Below are 15,685 nucleotides of genomic sequence, written 5' to 3' on the forward strand. Positions count from 1 at the left end.
AATCACACACTGAATCTAAACATTTTCATCATTGACACCCTGCCAACAGAATAACACAACAATTATTCTAACATGCAAATTAACTTCCCATTTCTTCTAATTGATTTTGTTTCCACCTACAAATTTTAGTTAAGCTCTCAGTAAGTCACTGAATATTCCTAGTACATTTACTCCTCCAAGGATATGCAGCTACTAAGAGGAAATTTTTTGTTGGCTTGGATTTTGTTTTTATTTTATTTTGTTTTCAGCAAAGGTTGGGAACATCTGTGAGTTATATTTAGGGAGTTAAGCACCTCTTTTGCAAGCTAATATGAAAAACAACATTTACATCTCCAAGGTTCCAGGAAGACTATACCTAACTCAGAAATACATGGCATGTTAGAGTGTCCAAGGCTTAAATGACTAACTTAAAATGCTCTGTGTTTCTCAAGGAGTATTCTAAAAGTTCCAAATATTTATTACATTTCTTTGGTTGGTGCTCACCATGATGTTCTTCAAGAGATGTTTTAATAAGATCTAATGATTGTGAATGGACAGAAATCTTTACAATGGAAAATCAGAATCAAATCCAGTAGCGCTTACCCATTAAGATTGGAGACTGAGTTAACTCTTCTATTTCTCATGCTTGAATTGTTACCATACTTGTTTTCATTGATATGCCCATTAATTTACTGAACTGCTTCAAAAGACACAGTAACACTATTCTAGAGTTGATGCATATCTCAAGTCCCCAAATAAATATTTTATGGAGTAGGATTGAAAATAATTTTCTAATATGCAATTTTCCATTGTCTGTATTTTCTTATTAGGCAGTATTACGCATTCGCTTTCCTTCTCTTTGTGAAGGTCTGTTCACTCTCCCTCCCCATCTTACCTTATCTCCCTCTCATAAAATAATCACGATTACCATTTATAAACGAACAAAACTGAATTCATTTCTAAATATCAACCTGTTCCTTTAAGTCCTCGTGCCTTTTTCTGTGCTAGGATCAGTTGACATAATCTGCATTTTGATGGAACTAAAATTTAACTCTACCTTTCATCCTATTGTTATCATTCCCTCTAGTTACTTAATTATTACTCTCTAGTTTAAATTAGGGGTTTTAAATCTATTTTCAAAACTTTGATCACATGAATTTTGTACAAAATTCGGGGGTGGGTATGGTCATGTGTAGGTTATTATGGGTCCATTGATTTCATGGGATTTTCAGAATTTTTAGTTGGTTAATCTTTTATAAATATCTTAAATAACAGGGGCAATTAGCAAAATTATGAACTAAAATGTCCCTTTATTAGCCGTCTGATAACACACTGAATCTAACAATTTTATCATATACGTGTACTCAGAACCCCCACAAATGATTAACTTAACATGCAAATTAGCTTCATGTTTCTTTTTATTGATACTTTTTGTTTTAAAAAGTTGAAAATCACAGGTTAATACTCAATGCAACAAGTATTACTAAGAATGATATTGAGCACATAAGAAATAATTGAGAATATGAATAGTGAAGATGACAGTGAACAGAAGGAAACAAATATTTCTCTACTTGATTTTGCTGAAAACTTTTTAACGATTTATACACCACCATATAAGCTTTTTTTGGTCCACATATGAACTATTAATGGTTGCCACATTTTTTAAAAATACGACAATCTCGTGGAGAATGTTATTTTTTCCATTAGAACTCAAGCCATTAAATCCATTATCCATTTTTGTTTCCTTGTCAACGCGATCTGTCTCTTTGCTTTGCCCCTATTAACGCCATATTGAAAAATTGAATCTATTCCTTAAGTTAGTCTCTAATCTCTTTTATTATTTGAAAGAGAGTTTAGTGCTTGGAAACTTGCTCAGGGAAATAGAAATCCCTTCCTAAAATTTTCCACAGCACAAACATCAGTAGTGCAAGGGTGTACACCAGTGAGCCCCTGGCGTGCTTTTGAAGAATTGTGGAGCAAAATGACTGAGGTCAATACAAGGCCTCTCAGAGGCTCAGCTAATTCACGTGTTACAGTTGATGCTGATCCCTTAGACTACAAGGAAAAGCCATTGCTGTCTAAGACCCACCGCACGCACAATTACGGTATCTGGGAGGTTGTTTGTCTGTTCTATTCACTTTCTAGACCCGAAGAGAAAAAGCTTAATAAACTCAATGAGAGTTTCAGATACCTTAAAACACATTTCCTTTTTAGTCCAAGGTAGATTCCGTCTTCCCATATTAAATCATGTTAGTTATTGCTTGACAACATTAATGAACATCATTATACATAATTTTTACATATTGGATAAACTAGAATAATTTGAATGCTCAATATGGAACATGTATTGTGGATGAGGTAATCGAAATAACAATTGAAGTTTCCCCCACAGCTGTATGGGAAGACTAATGAGCAAATTTCAGTCACCTCAGCCGCCTTGAATTCTGTTCTGTCTCCTGAACTCAACTCAGGGAAAGCACATGTGTCTGTTTCAAATTCCTCTCCCCACACCACTGCCTACAGACTTAGACTGTCCCCAAGGAAGGAGTCAAGGAGATTGTAGGACTCACATCATTTTCCCCCTAAGGAATCTGCTCTGAAACCAGTCGTTTCATTTATTTTGTCCAGTTTTCTGTCTTACTGTGGGAGAGTAAGTCCATTTTCTCAGAGTCCCTCGTGACAAGATGTGGCAACCCCTTCATTCATTTAAGAAGTACAGCAGGTCCTGGAATAATTAAAATGTTGATGAGATGGCTAGGAACTTATCTGTATCAATGAGCCCTTTGGTGAAATTGGTTTTATTATATATCATTTTACTTAAATTTGCAGAATCTATCAGCAACGTTAAGTGAGGACTTTCTATATAAACCTTCTAGTTACATATAGCTCACATACACAAAGGTGTGCAAACCATAAACACAAAGACTAATTTTCATAAAAGAAAATGTACCAGATATAGCATCCAGATAAAACATATCAGCGCCAAGCCTGGCCTGCACCTCTCCAACCACTGTAGCCACTATTTGTCCTTGAACACCACTGATGACCTGTGCTTGTTTTTATTTTATTTATTTGTTTGTTTATTTAAAATATATTTATATTGATTTCAGAGAGGAAGGAAGAGGAAAGAGAGAGAGAAACATCAATGATGAGAGAGGATCATTGATCAGCTGACTGCTGCACGTTCCTTATTGGAGATCGAGCCAGCAACTCGGGCATATGCCCTTGACCGGAATCAAACCTGGGACCCTTCAGTCCGCAGGCCGATGCTCTATCCACTGAGCCAAACGAGCTAGGGCTGTGCTTGTTTTTAAACTGACGTGCAGTACATGCTCTTTTACACCTGAGTTCTTTTGCTCGGCATATTTTTGTGATTAACTGTGATGCTGCATGTGGCTCATTCACCTTATTGTTGCAGGATATTCTACTCTGTTCTGTTGTGTATCTACATCACAGCTGGGCAGTCTGTGCTTTGGAGCTCTCATAAAGGTCCCCGTGCCACTATAACCATTCCTCAAGGGTTTGTTTCCACAGCATCTGTAGCCATGGTGTTAGGAATGGACCTAGAAATTAAATTGTTGGGTCACAAGGTAGATATTTATTTAACACAACTATATACTGGAAAATAATTTTACAAAGTAAATTGTTTACAAGTTCATTAACAGTGTATACTATTTCCTCAAAAACACCCTCAAAATTTGATCCACACCCTCAAACACACCAAGTATTTCCCGTCTGTTTCATTGAGCTACCTGGGTCGGTGTGCATGGGTACTGCAGGGTGGTTTTAAATTCCTTTTCCTGGTGCCTGCTCAAGTTGACACCTTCCCATGTTTCCTGGCCAGGTGGGTATTCCCTTCTGTGAGATCTTGTGTAAGTCTTTTGCACATTTTATAGTGGCTTGCTTCCTGTTTTTGAATATTGATTTGTTGGAATTCCGTATATATTCTTCTTTGAATCATTTGGAAGGTATATGGATGGCAGATATTCCATTCTATAGCTTGTTCCCCCCCCCCCCACACACACACACTATTTTAATGTTCTTTTGATGAAAATATTTTTTTTTATTTTAACTCAGTGTAAGTTGCTCTTTTTCTCCTACTAGTTGGATTTTATATCTTTTTTTTTAAAGTTTTGCTTAAACTAAATCATTATTGTTACTCTCATTTTATTTTCCTAAAAAAGTTTTGTTGCTTTACCTTAAACATTCTGATTTTGATTTTTCATGCGGGTGAAGTCAGGCTCTTGATTCACGTCGTTCACATGAATATCCAATTACACAACACAAGTTATTGAAGACATCATTTCCTCACCATTCTGAATGTTACCTTGTGATAATATACATGCTTTAGTCTGTTTCTAGACTCTATTCTGTCCATTGTTTTATTTTTCCATCTTTTCAGCCATCTCTGCACTCTTAATTTTTTGACCTTTAAAATGGGTTGGTATCCTGGTGGTAGTATAATCCCCAAAAGTAAGAAGCTTAGTTGTACCAAATCCAAGCAAATTAGACTTCAAGGCAACAAGCATTGGGAGAGGTGAACAAGGTATTTTCCAAAGATGAAAGGTGGGCAGCTGGGAAAGGCATTTGGCAGAGAAAGGTCTCTCATTTTGTGCTTTAAGTTTGTCTTGCTTGTTGTTGATCTTTTGCATTCTTGAGAGCATGTTCGGAGGTTCTAGCAGGGGAGTGTAACTACTCTTATACCCTTGACCCTTGACCAAAGACCGGTCCTCTCCTCTGGGGGGAAGTTCCTCTTCTTTGACCAAACTCGCAGCCTGGGGAGGGATGCGCATGGATCAGTAAGGGAGGAGGCGGACACTCACCTAGCCAGCCAGATCAGCCCTGGCTTCAATGGGGTGACAGATGTCACAGCCAGATCACCCTCACAGCCCGTTTGCATTTTTTTTAAAATATATTTTATTGATTTTTTACAGAGAGGAAGGGAGAGAGATAGAGAGTTAGGAAGATCGATGAGAGAGAAACATCGACCAGCTTCCTCCTGCACATCTCCCACTGGGGATGTGCCCGCAACCCAGGTACATGCCCTTGACCGGAATCGAACCCGGGACCCTTGAGTCCGCAGGCCGACGCTCTATCCACTGAGCCAAACAGGTTTCGGCACGTTTGCATTTTTGTATAAATTTTAGATTCATCTTATCCAGTGCCAGAAAAATATTTTGTGGGGATTTTTATTAGAATTGAATTGAGCCTAAACATATTTTGGGGGAAACTGATTTCAATATTTATAATATTGAATCTTCTTGTTAGTGTACTCAGTATAGGTTAAGTTTTTCATTTCTATTTATATTTTATGGTTTTCTATATGTGAATACAAATTAATCCATGTGTAGGAAAGCACCCAAATCTTGGGTAATACCATAACCCAAGTGATATTATTTTTACAATCACTTGCATCAGCAAATAAATTGTTAACTTGTAAAATGGATTATATATGGTAAGCTTTGTCTTCTATGAACTTTGAGACAGTTTTAAGTTTTTAAATTGATATGACAATATGAAACCCCATTTACTCATGTGTGTGGTTTCAAGCTGACAGGCTTAACTTCTCTCTACCCTTCCTTGAAAGATGCAAAATTACAAGTTTGTTGAAGTCATTGTTTGGAGGTCAGTAATGGGGCTGGAGGGTTAGCACAGGAGTGAGGAATCTCACAAAGCTGTAACACCGTATTTTGATGTGCAAAAGTAAAAAGAAGGTTTTGTCACATAGTGATGTTGAAAGTGTGATGAATACGTGGCTGTTTTTGCACCGTCTGCTTTCAGTCGCCTTCCCTTTATGTGACTCACGGGAACAGACGGAGCTGAGCACTGGTACAAAGCTTAAATATTAACTGGGCCGCACGATTGTTTCAGTGGATCTAATTGGCCAACAGGGATTATGGAAGAAAATGTTCAGAAAGTTGAATGTGATCAATCCAGGTCTCTATTTGGAGATCACTTCTGTTCCTTAAACTCTTCCCCTACTCCACACTATCCAAGACCCAGACCACTTCTCTCTGTCACTTTGCTTTTTGTGTATAGATATTGCCTCAGTGTTTTGCAGTACCATCTATGCAGTTGCTAGGTAAATGATGATATATGGCTATATAATTATATTTATAAAATTATGTAAATAAAATAATATAAATATATAGCTATGTATATAATCATATATGACTTAAGGATAACTCCGATATTCTGTGTCATAAATAAAACCTTAATTGAACCCTATAACCCACAGGTTTCTGATTGCACATTCCCAAGCCCAAAGTCCAATCCGACAAATGAGTTATAACTAACTACCAAGAAATACTGTTGAAAGTTTCTATATAAACAAATTAGTGCTCCTATTTTTACTGTAAAATTGCCAATTCACCCTAAAGATGGTCCTGTTTATACACTAAGTAAACTAAGGAAAATATCTGCTTGGTAAAGGAAAAATGCTTTTCATGTATTGGTGTAGATGTTTTCAAAATCTATTACAAGGTTGAATTGCCATGGTGATTATCTAGGTTTTCTAATCGGTTTACCTAATTAGACATCCAGTTCCTACTCTGGCCTCCTCTCACCTATCTCAGATCACTCCCCTTCCTGTTCTTGGTTCTTACTATGACTTATATTTTCACTCTCAGATTGGGAAATCTCCTCTTAGGAATTAGATTGTAATTAGAATTTTTCAGCATAATGTAATACAAGTAAAAGTATTGACATCTCACTTGGTCAGACTCTTGCTATGAAAGGTTTAGCCTCAAGCACAAAGTAAGAGATGATTACAAATGTATGTACCTTGGAGTCTCATGAAGGTTCTTATTTGAGAGGTTGGCAACATCTCACTGGAGCTACAGAAGAGCTAGGTCACCAGGACCTAGTGTAGGTCATTAGGGTCCCAGGGTAAGACTCTGTACCTCAGTTCTTGGTGAAAATACAGATGGATCTGGAAGTGAACACTGGACTTCAAAAAAGAGAAAATTGTCAATTGAAGAAACAGTCATGGAAAATCAAAAGGATAATATTAAGCAAATTTTAAATTACCTGAAAAATATTTCTACTAGACAGTAACGTCAGGAATTATATTTAGAATACAGTTTTAAGAATAAATTTTCTTTCTTTTGTTAAAATATTTTTATGGAAAAACCTTCAAACTATTCTTTTGAAAATTTTAGTTTTCTTTTTCTTCTCTTTTTAAATTTAATTATAGTTGGTATGCAATCTTATATTAGTTACATTAGTTTCTGTTGTATAATATATGATTTTGACATTTTTATACCTTACAATGTATATAATCACATAGTCAGAATTCTATTGGCTTTATTTTTATTATTTCATTTGCTTTTCCTTTCCTATTTCTTGTAATTTTTATGAATGATATATATCTTTGTCTTTACCACTCGTTGCTTCTCTCCCTCCTCCTCCTCCTCCTCCTCTTTGTCTTTCTCTTTTTTCTCATCCTTTCCTTCTCTTCCTCTTCCTTTCCTTTTTTGACTAGTATTGCATACAATCTATATAGCAGTATAGGGAGAATTAAAATTCTAACACTATTGAATATTCCAGTTTTCAACTTGGTATATTTTCCTCTCTACTTTTTCTCAGAAAATATTTTGTAGCACTCATTATAGAGGTCTTGCATGACTTTTTTTTCTTTTCTCTCTTTATTGATTAAGGTATTACATATGTGTCCTTATACCCCCCATTCCTCCTCACACCCCACATTCATGCCCTCACCCCCCTGTTGTCTGTGTCCATTGGTTAGGCTTATATGCATGCATACAAGTCCTTTGGTTGATCTCTCCCCCTTACCCCCACCCTCCCCTACCTTCCCTCTGAGGTTTGACGTTCTGATTGATGCTTCTCTGTCTCTGGATCTATTTTTGTTCATCAGTTTATGTTGTTCACTATATTCCACAAATGAGTGAGATCATATGATATTTATCTTTCTCTGATTGGCTTATTTCACTTAGCATAATGCTCTCCAGTTCAGAAAACTTCCTTGATGTGGGGAAGAAAAAAGTCACACAAGCACAGAGAGTCCCAAACAAGATGAACCCGAAAAAACTCACACCAAGACACATAGTAATTATAATGGCAAATGTTCAGGACAAAGAGAGAATCTTAAAGGCTGCAAGAGAGGAACAGAAAGTTATGTACAAGGGATCTCCCATTAGATTATCAAGTGATTTCTCAACAGAAACACATCAGGCCATAAAGGAATAGAAGGAAATTTATCAAGTGATGCAATGCAAGGGGCTGAATCCAAGAATACTCTATCCAGCAAGGCTATCATTCTTGTACGACTTTTGTTTGATTTATGTTTCATTAAGTTTTGATGCTATCATAAATCATATTTTTATTTCATTTCCCAACTGTTACTTGATTATTATATAAAAGTAAATTTTTTGTCTATATTTAGACACCTGTGAATAATGACAGTTTTCTTTCTTTACCATCTTCATGTCATTTATTATGGACTAGAGGCCCGGTGCATGACATTCATGCCATGGGGGAGTGGTGGTCCCTCAGCCTGGCCTGCACCCCTCTCACAGTCCAGGACCACTCGAGGGATGTCTGACTGCTGGCTTAGGCCCGCACCTCGGGGAGCAGGCCTAAGCTGGTAGTTGGACATCCCCCGAGGGGTCCTTAGCGCTCCTGCCACTGCCACTGTGCTTGCCAGCCACGTGCCTGGCTTCTGGCTGAGCAGCACTCCCGCTGTGGGAGCATACTGATCACTAGGGGGCAGCTCCTGTGTTGAGCATCTGCCCCCTGGTGGTCAGTGTGCATCATAGTAACTGGTTGTTCTGCCATTCGGTTGATTTGCATATTAGCCTTTTATTCTAGGATTTAACTTCCAATGCAATTTTGAATAGAAGTGGTGAGTGGATATTTTTAACTAGCTTCTTCTTTCAAGAGGAGAGTGACTGATATTTTATCTTTTTAGATTGAACAAGTATTACTTTTTCTGAGATTTTAAGAATAAATTTTATTAGTTTTTTTTCTGTACGATTGAGATTATCAAAGGAATTCCTTCTTTATTCTGTTAATGTGCTTAATTACATTTAATGAATGTTGAAACAACCTTGCATTCCTGGGATAAATTGCAAATAAACAAATAAAATAACAAAATAATAGTTATAAATAATAAACTAGTTGAGACACATTTTTAAAGGCATTTATTGTAGTGATGGGAGAAAAGATAACTCTGAAAAGGTGGCATAAGAGCTGAGAGTGGTCTGTTAGCAACATGTTAACATGAGAAAAGTATTCTGAATAGAGAAAACAGCATGGTCAAAAGCCCTAAGTTCCACTATCCAAAATGATGATGATGACGATAATGATGATGATGATGATGATGATGATGATGATGATGCCAGACCAGTCTAGTGAGTCAAGAGGGTCCAATGTTAAGTGATTAGGTTAGAGAGACAAAATGTATACATTAAATAGGGTCTGGGGGCATATAACGGAATTTAAATTTTATTCAGAGAGTAATGGGAAGCTATTAAAGCAGTGGTTCTCAACTTTCCTAATTCCGCGACCCTTTAATACAGTTTCTTATGTTGTGGTGACCCCCAACCATAAAATTATTTTCGTTGCTACCTCATAACTGTAATTTTGCTACTGTTATGAATCGTCATGTAAATATCTGATATGCAGGATGTATTTTCATTGTTACAAATTGAACATAATTAAAGCATAGTGATTAATCACAAAAACAATATGTAATTATATATGTGTTTTCAGATGGTCTTAGGCGACCCCTGTGAAAGGGTCATTCGACCCCCAAAGGGTTCGCGACCCACATGTTGAGAACCGCTGTATTAAAGAGTTTTTAAAAAGGAGGTGGGGCATGATCATTTATATTTGATTATGACATGCGAATACAAATTTCCAACAGAACTCCTTTTCTCATTCTACTTTAACATCTTAGTCCAGTTTTATGGTTTACCAAGGCATCTTTCTGAGCCAAATAATTTAAAAAATGACTACCTCTTTCAAACGATATTTTTAAAAAACCAAAATATTTTCACTTGCATGAACAGTAATTTCATTGATTAAAATGTAAATTTAAGTAAATATCTTCTTTTTATACTTACTACTACTGAAATGCCATGCTTTTTTAGCTGGGAAAATATAGAAGTTGAAGAATCACTTTGCAGTTTTTCCAAAGTTTTCCTAAGAAAGACTATGTATGCTGTGTGTCTGCTTTTATCTGAATCCACTTGGGAGTCAGGAAATGGTCACGGCCCCAGAGTGAATTGCTGTAAATACTTGGCCAGATCTCAAAAGCCATGTGTGACAAGCACTTTGAGCTTGCTGTGATTACAGAAAATTCTCAACCTTTAGGAATTAGCTTAGAGTGATTCTCATTTATAGCACTCTTGCAATTCCACCTGTGTAATTATTTACGGGACTTAGAGCAGCAAGAGCACAGGCTATGTCACTCAGACTGTCTGGATCTTAAGTATTGCCACATAAAACCTGAACCCCCGAGCTCTGCCTCAGGGTCACTCCCACTACCTGTTTCAGGTGCATCACCAATTCCAGGATGAGAGTTAACCATTTCTTTGCATATCTATCATTCCCTTTTCAGCCAGGTATTTTTTAAATAGTAATAAAAGTATGTATTAAAGATATATATATATATATATATATATATATATATATATATATATATATATATAATTTATAAATTTAAAACACTTTTTGGTATATAATATATAGATGTTTGTTTGTCATTTTATATTTCAATAATGATGTTTCCAGTCATATTTATAAAATGTTGGTCAGTAGGTCCTTGGGGAGTATAGGTAGCTAACTGCAATGCTTTATCAGAATATAAAAATAGCATTGTCATCTTAGAGTACCATCTAAAGAAGTAATAAGCAATATGTTTAAAAATTCCTATGTATATTCAAGTTATAATCAATACCAGATTATGTGGATTACTTTTAGAAGGTGGAATGTAACCCGAGAATTTATTTAACTGTTTAAAAAGCCTGGCAGGCATGGCTCAGTGGTTGAGCATTGACCTGTGAACCAGGAGGTCATGGTTTGATTCCTGGCCGGGGCACATTCCTGGGTTGCGGGCTCGATCCCCAGTGTGGAGTGTGCAGGAGGCAGCTGATCAATGATTCTCTCTCACCATTGATGTTTTTATCTCCCTCTCCCTCTTCCTAACCAATAAAAATAAAAAGTATATAGATATATTCATCTAAGCTCTTAAAAGTCATCTGACAGCATTAAGATGATTTATTATAAACTAGGGGCCCAGTGCATGAATTCATGCACCTTGAAAGAAACTGTGGGCCATGAGGCTGCAGTGGGTACAGGGGTGGGTCTTGGCCCATCCTCTGCGCCCCCACCTGGCCCCTCCCAACACAGCCCCAGGTCCCTTGTCTGCCGGCAGCCCCACTCCCACCGCTGCTGCTCCCATGCGCTGATGGTGCCGGCCCTGCTTGCACCCGCTGACGGTGCGGAGCGATTGGGGCCAGCACTGTCAGTGGGTGCAAGCAGCGGCTGCTGCCCCGATCACCTCTCAGGAGCAGGGGGAGGTGGAGAAGCCCTGAGGGGATATCGGGGCTAGCAGCCCCTGCTTGCACCTGCTGATGACACCAAGTGATCGGGGCTGGCACCGGGTGCCAGTAGCGGGTGTGAGTGGCAGCTCTGGCGCTGACAGTGGGTGCGAGTGCTCGATGGGACTGTGGTGCGCAGGAGCAAAGAATTTTCAGTAACCACCAGAGGCTCGCCCCAATGACCGTGACTGGCGCCCCACCTTGGTCTGTCGGCCCCGCTCACCTGCTCCACCATCCCTCCATGGCCTATGCCAGTCATGTTCCATGCTCTGTTGCCTGCTGCCAACACCCGCCATGTTCCACGTGCACCCCTGGTGGTCAGTGCATGTCATAGCGACCAGTTGTTTGGTTGTTCTGCCTTTTGGTCTATTTGCATAATAGGGTTTTATATATATAGATAACCTGAAAAAGACTCATTATTTTTCAAAAAGACATCTTAAAGAGAAATTTCTCCAAAATATGTTCTAAGAAACTAGGGGAAGAGATACATATGTTAAAATATAATTGATACAACAATCTAATATCTACATTAGATCATGACTTTGAAATAACATCACAATACTTAATATCAGAAATCATTGATTTTTAAAAAATGTATTAGTTAGAGAGAGAGGAAAAGAGAGAGAAGCTTGATTTGTTGTTCCACTTATTTATTCATTCATTGGTTGACTCCTGCATGTGCCAGACTAGGGATCAAACCTGCAACCATGGTATATCAGGACAATGCCCCAGCCAGCTGAGCTATCCAGTCAGGGCAGTAATCATTGATTGTTTAAAATCTGTTCTCTCAGGCCTCACTGTTTATACCTTTGATAACAGTTGCTGGTTTTCTTAGTGTTTACTAAGCCCAAGATCCCATTATAAGCACCAGATTCCAATATGAGAATGACTTGAGTGAATTACATTCTGATAAAACCCTTTAATGACTTGATGCCACTTTTCCCATATAAAAATATAATACATTTTGTGCTGCAGAGTATCTTTTAAAACAAAGTTTATACTTTAAAACATAAAAAAATAAGTTGATAAAGTATGTCTTAAAGACATCTATGAGAAAAGAGTTAATAATACTATAGATAGGGATTAAATGATAATGTTTTCCTTACTAAAAATAATTGTCTCTTACAATTTTTATTTTAAAAAATATGATAAACTGTCTTGTTCAAATAGTTACCATTATCTAAATATAATCCATTGACGCTGTAACCCGTTTGGCTCAGTGGATAGAGCATTGGCCTGCGGACTGAAAGGTCCCAGGTTCGATTCTGGTCAAGGGCATGTACCTTGGTTGTGGGCACCTCTCCAGTAGGAGATGTGCAGGAGGCAGCTGATCGATGTTTCTCTCATCGATGTTTCTAACTCTCTATCCCTCTCCCTTCCTCTCTGTAAAAAATCAACAAAATATATTAAAATATATATATTTTAAATATAATCCATTGAATAAGTATATTATTTTAATCTTCAGCACATTTCCTTCTTGAGCTTTATAACAAAGAAATTCATAGTTGTGACTAATCTCTTATCTGATTGAGAAATCACTATTGATCACCTATTAATTGCTAGGAATTGTATCAACTCTTGGGAATTCAAAAATGTACCCAATGTGGTACTTACTCTCCTGGGGTTCACTCTAATTAGCAATAATAAAAGTATTGCAATAAATTCTATAAATGGAGCACATACAACTAACAGAGACACATGAAGAAGTCCTTAATTTTACCTGAGAAGGTTGTAAAAGTGTCCATGGAAGGGTGAAGGTGATATGTTAACTCAAGTAGGAGCACTAGAAGACAGAAGAAAAGAAAATGCCCACCAAAAGAAATAGTCTGTGGAAAGGGGGAAGCTAGAAATTTGTCAACTGGTCTCTGACATTACAAAGTCCTTAACTACAATAACACTTTCTAACTAAAAATCAGATCTAGCCAGCTTTTTTACTTAGTCACTTATTTCCAAACATCTGTAATTCAACTCCATCAACCCATTTAATGCCTTTTTCTCCTTAACCCACCAGTCTTCCATGCCTTAATTTCTTTGCAAATAAATTAAACTCTCAGAAATGTTTCATATCTTCAGTGTTTCAATGTAAACATTTTTGATTAGTTTACTATATTTTAGAAATTTGAATACTGATGGTATTATAATCTACTAGAGGATTCGTGAACTGGTGGGGTCCCTCACACCAGTGCATGATCGGGGCTGGGGAGGGGCCACGGGAGGGCTCCAGGGCGTGTCCGACCTGTCTTGCCCAGTCCTGATAGGCCAGACCCCAGCAACAAGCTAACCTACCGGCGCAAAGTGTCTGCCCCGTGGTGGTCAGTGTGCATCATAGCGACTGGTCGAACGGTTGAACAGAGGGTCGGACATTTATCATATTAGGCTTTTATTATATAGGATATTTCATAAATCTGATTTTAAAAATTTTATTTTTATTGATATTATAGTCCTTATGGTTGGTTAATTTCATCTTACAATTGCATATGATAATACATAAATATAAATGAATTTTACATGTTGTTTCAGGTTGAGATACCTAGGAATCACACTCCCAAGATTATCATATAGGACATTTATTAGGAATTATTAGGGAATGCTCTAAGGACCTACACCCAAAAAAGAGGATGGAGGCAAACGTTGGTAGAGAAAGAAGTTAAGCTGTGATGCAGACTCAACACAGACCGCAGTCAATCCCATCGTGAGCGCTGAAAATGGGATGGCTCTTCCAAGTTGTCCTGAGTTGGGGGAAGACGGCCAAGCCTGTGCTCTTTGGATGTAAGCTGCATCCAGGAAGGGGCCTGGCGATGGATGAGGAGGCTTTCAAATGAAGTAAATTCCCAGAGATGTCTGCTGGCTGGGAGTCCTTAGCCAGTTGCACCCCAGCAATGGGTGGAGGAAGTCCTTCAATCTCGAGTGATGACTACAATGTAAGCCTTGTGCCTCCCACTCAGATGCAAATCTTCCTATAAATGTAGGTAGCAGCTTCTCCAAGATTCTGGTGAACTGCTTTTTGGGGACAAAATTAAGAGGAAGGTAAGTGGGACAGATGGATGGTCCACCAAGGAAGCTGGACTTGAGGCCATAGAAAATATTTACCTCTTTCTTCTAGAATCTAAGCTAGAGTCTCCTCTGAACTTCAGCTGAACCTCTGCAGTCTCAGTGGCTCACCTGGTGATGCAGACCTTCACCCATCCCTGGGCTCTGAGCCTTCAGCCATCGAGCTCTTTGCAAGTATTTAAATAACTTCGAAGTCAGTAAAATATTGGTTTATTAAGAAATTGGTCGCCGAAACCGGTTTGGCTCAGTGGATAGAGCGTCGGCCTGCGGACTGAAAGGTCCCAGGTTCGATTCCGGTCGGGGGCATGTACCTGGGTTGCGGGCACATCCCCAGAAGGAGATGTGCAGGAGGCAGCTGATCGATGTTTCTCTCTCATCGATGTTTCTAACTCTCTATCTCTCTCCCTTCCTGTCTGTAAAAAATCAATAAAATATTTAAAAAAAAAAAAAAAGAAAAGAAATTGGGAGACTGTCGTGGGAGTTGAGTGTATACATGTAAGGTTTAAAACTAAAAACAATACTGGAAAAATGTGATATAAACATATACTTTCAAACTATAGAGAAAAAATACGAGCAGCTGCATAGCATAATACTCTCCACGTCCCGCCATACTGAGCAAAATATGCCTTCAGAGAAAGTAAGTATCACATGATCCCACTCATGTGGAATCTAATGAACAAAATAAACTGAAGAACAAAATAGATCCAGAGACATGGAAGCATGGAACAGACTGATGAATCTCAGAGGGAAATTGGGGGAGAGGGGAGAGATTAACTGGGGAACTTATACGCATATATGCGTAGCACATGGGCACAGACAATAGTGTGGTGAAGGCCTGGGAGGGGTGGAGGTGGTCAATGGGGAAAAAGGGGGGGTGACATCTGTAATACTTTCAACAATAAAGATAAGCTTTTAAAAAATAAAAGTAAATAGCCCTAACTGGTTTGGCTCAATGGATAGAGCATCAGCCTGCGGACTCAAGGGTCCCAGGTTCGATTCCGGTCAAGGGCATGTACCTTGGTTGCGGGCACATCCCCAGTAGGAGGTGTGCAGGAGGCAGCTGATCGATGTTTCTCTCTCATCGATGTTTC

This window comes from Myotis yumanensis, unplaced genomic scaffold (genome assembly GCF_028538775.1).
Source record: "Myotis yumanensis isolate MYYU_CA2020_CCGP unplaced genomic scaffold, mMyoYum1.0.hap1 SCAF_15, whole genome shotgun sequence".
Taxonomy (NCBI): Eukaryota; Metazoa; Chordata; class Mammalia; order Chiroptera; family Vespertilionidae; genus Myotis; species Myotis yumanensis.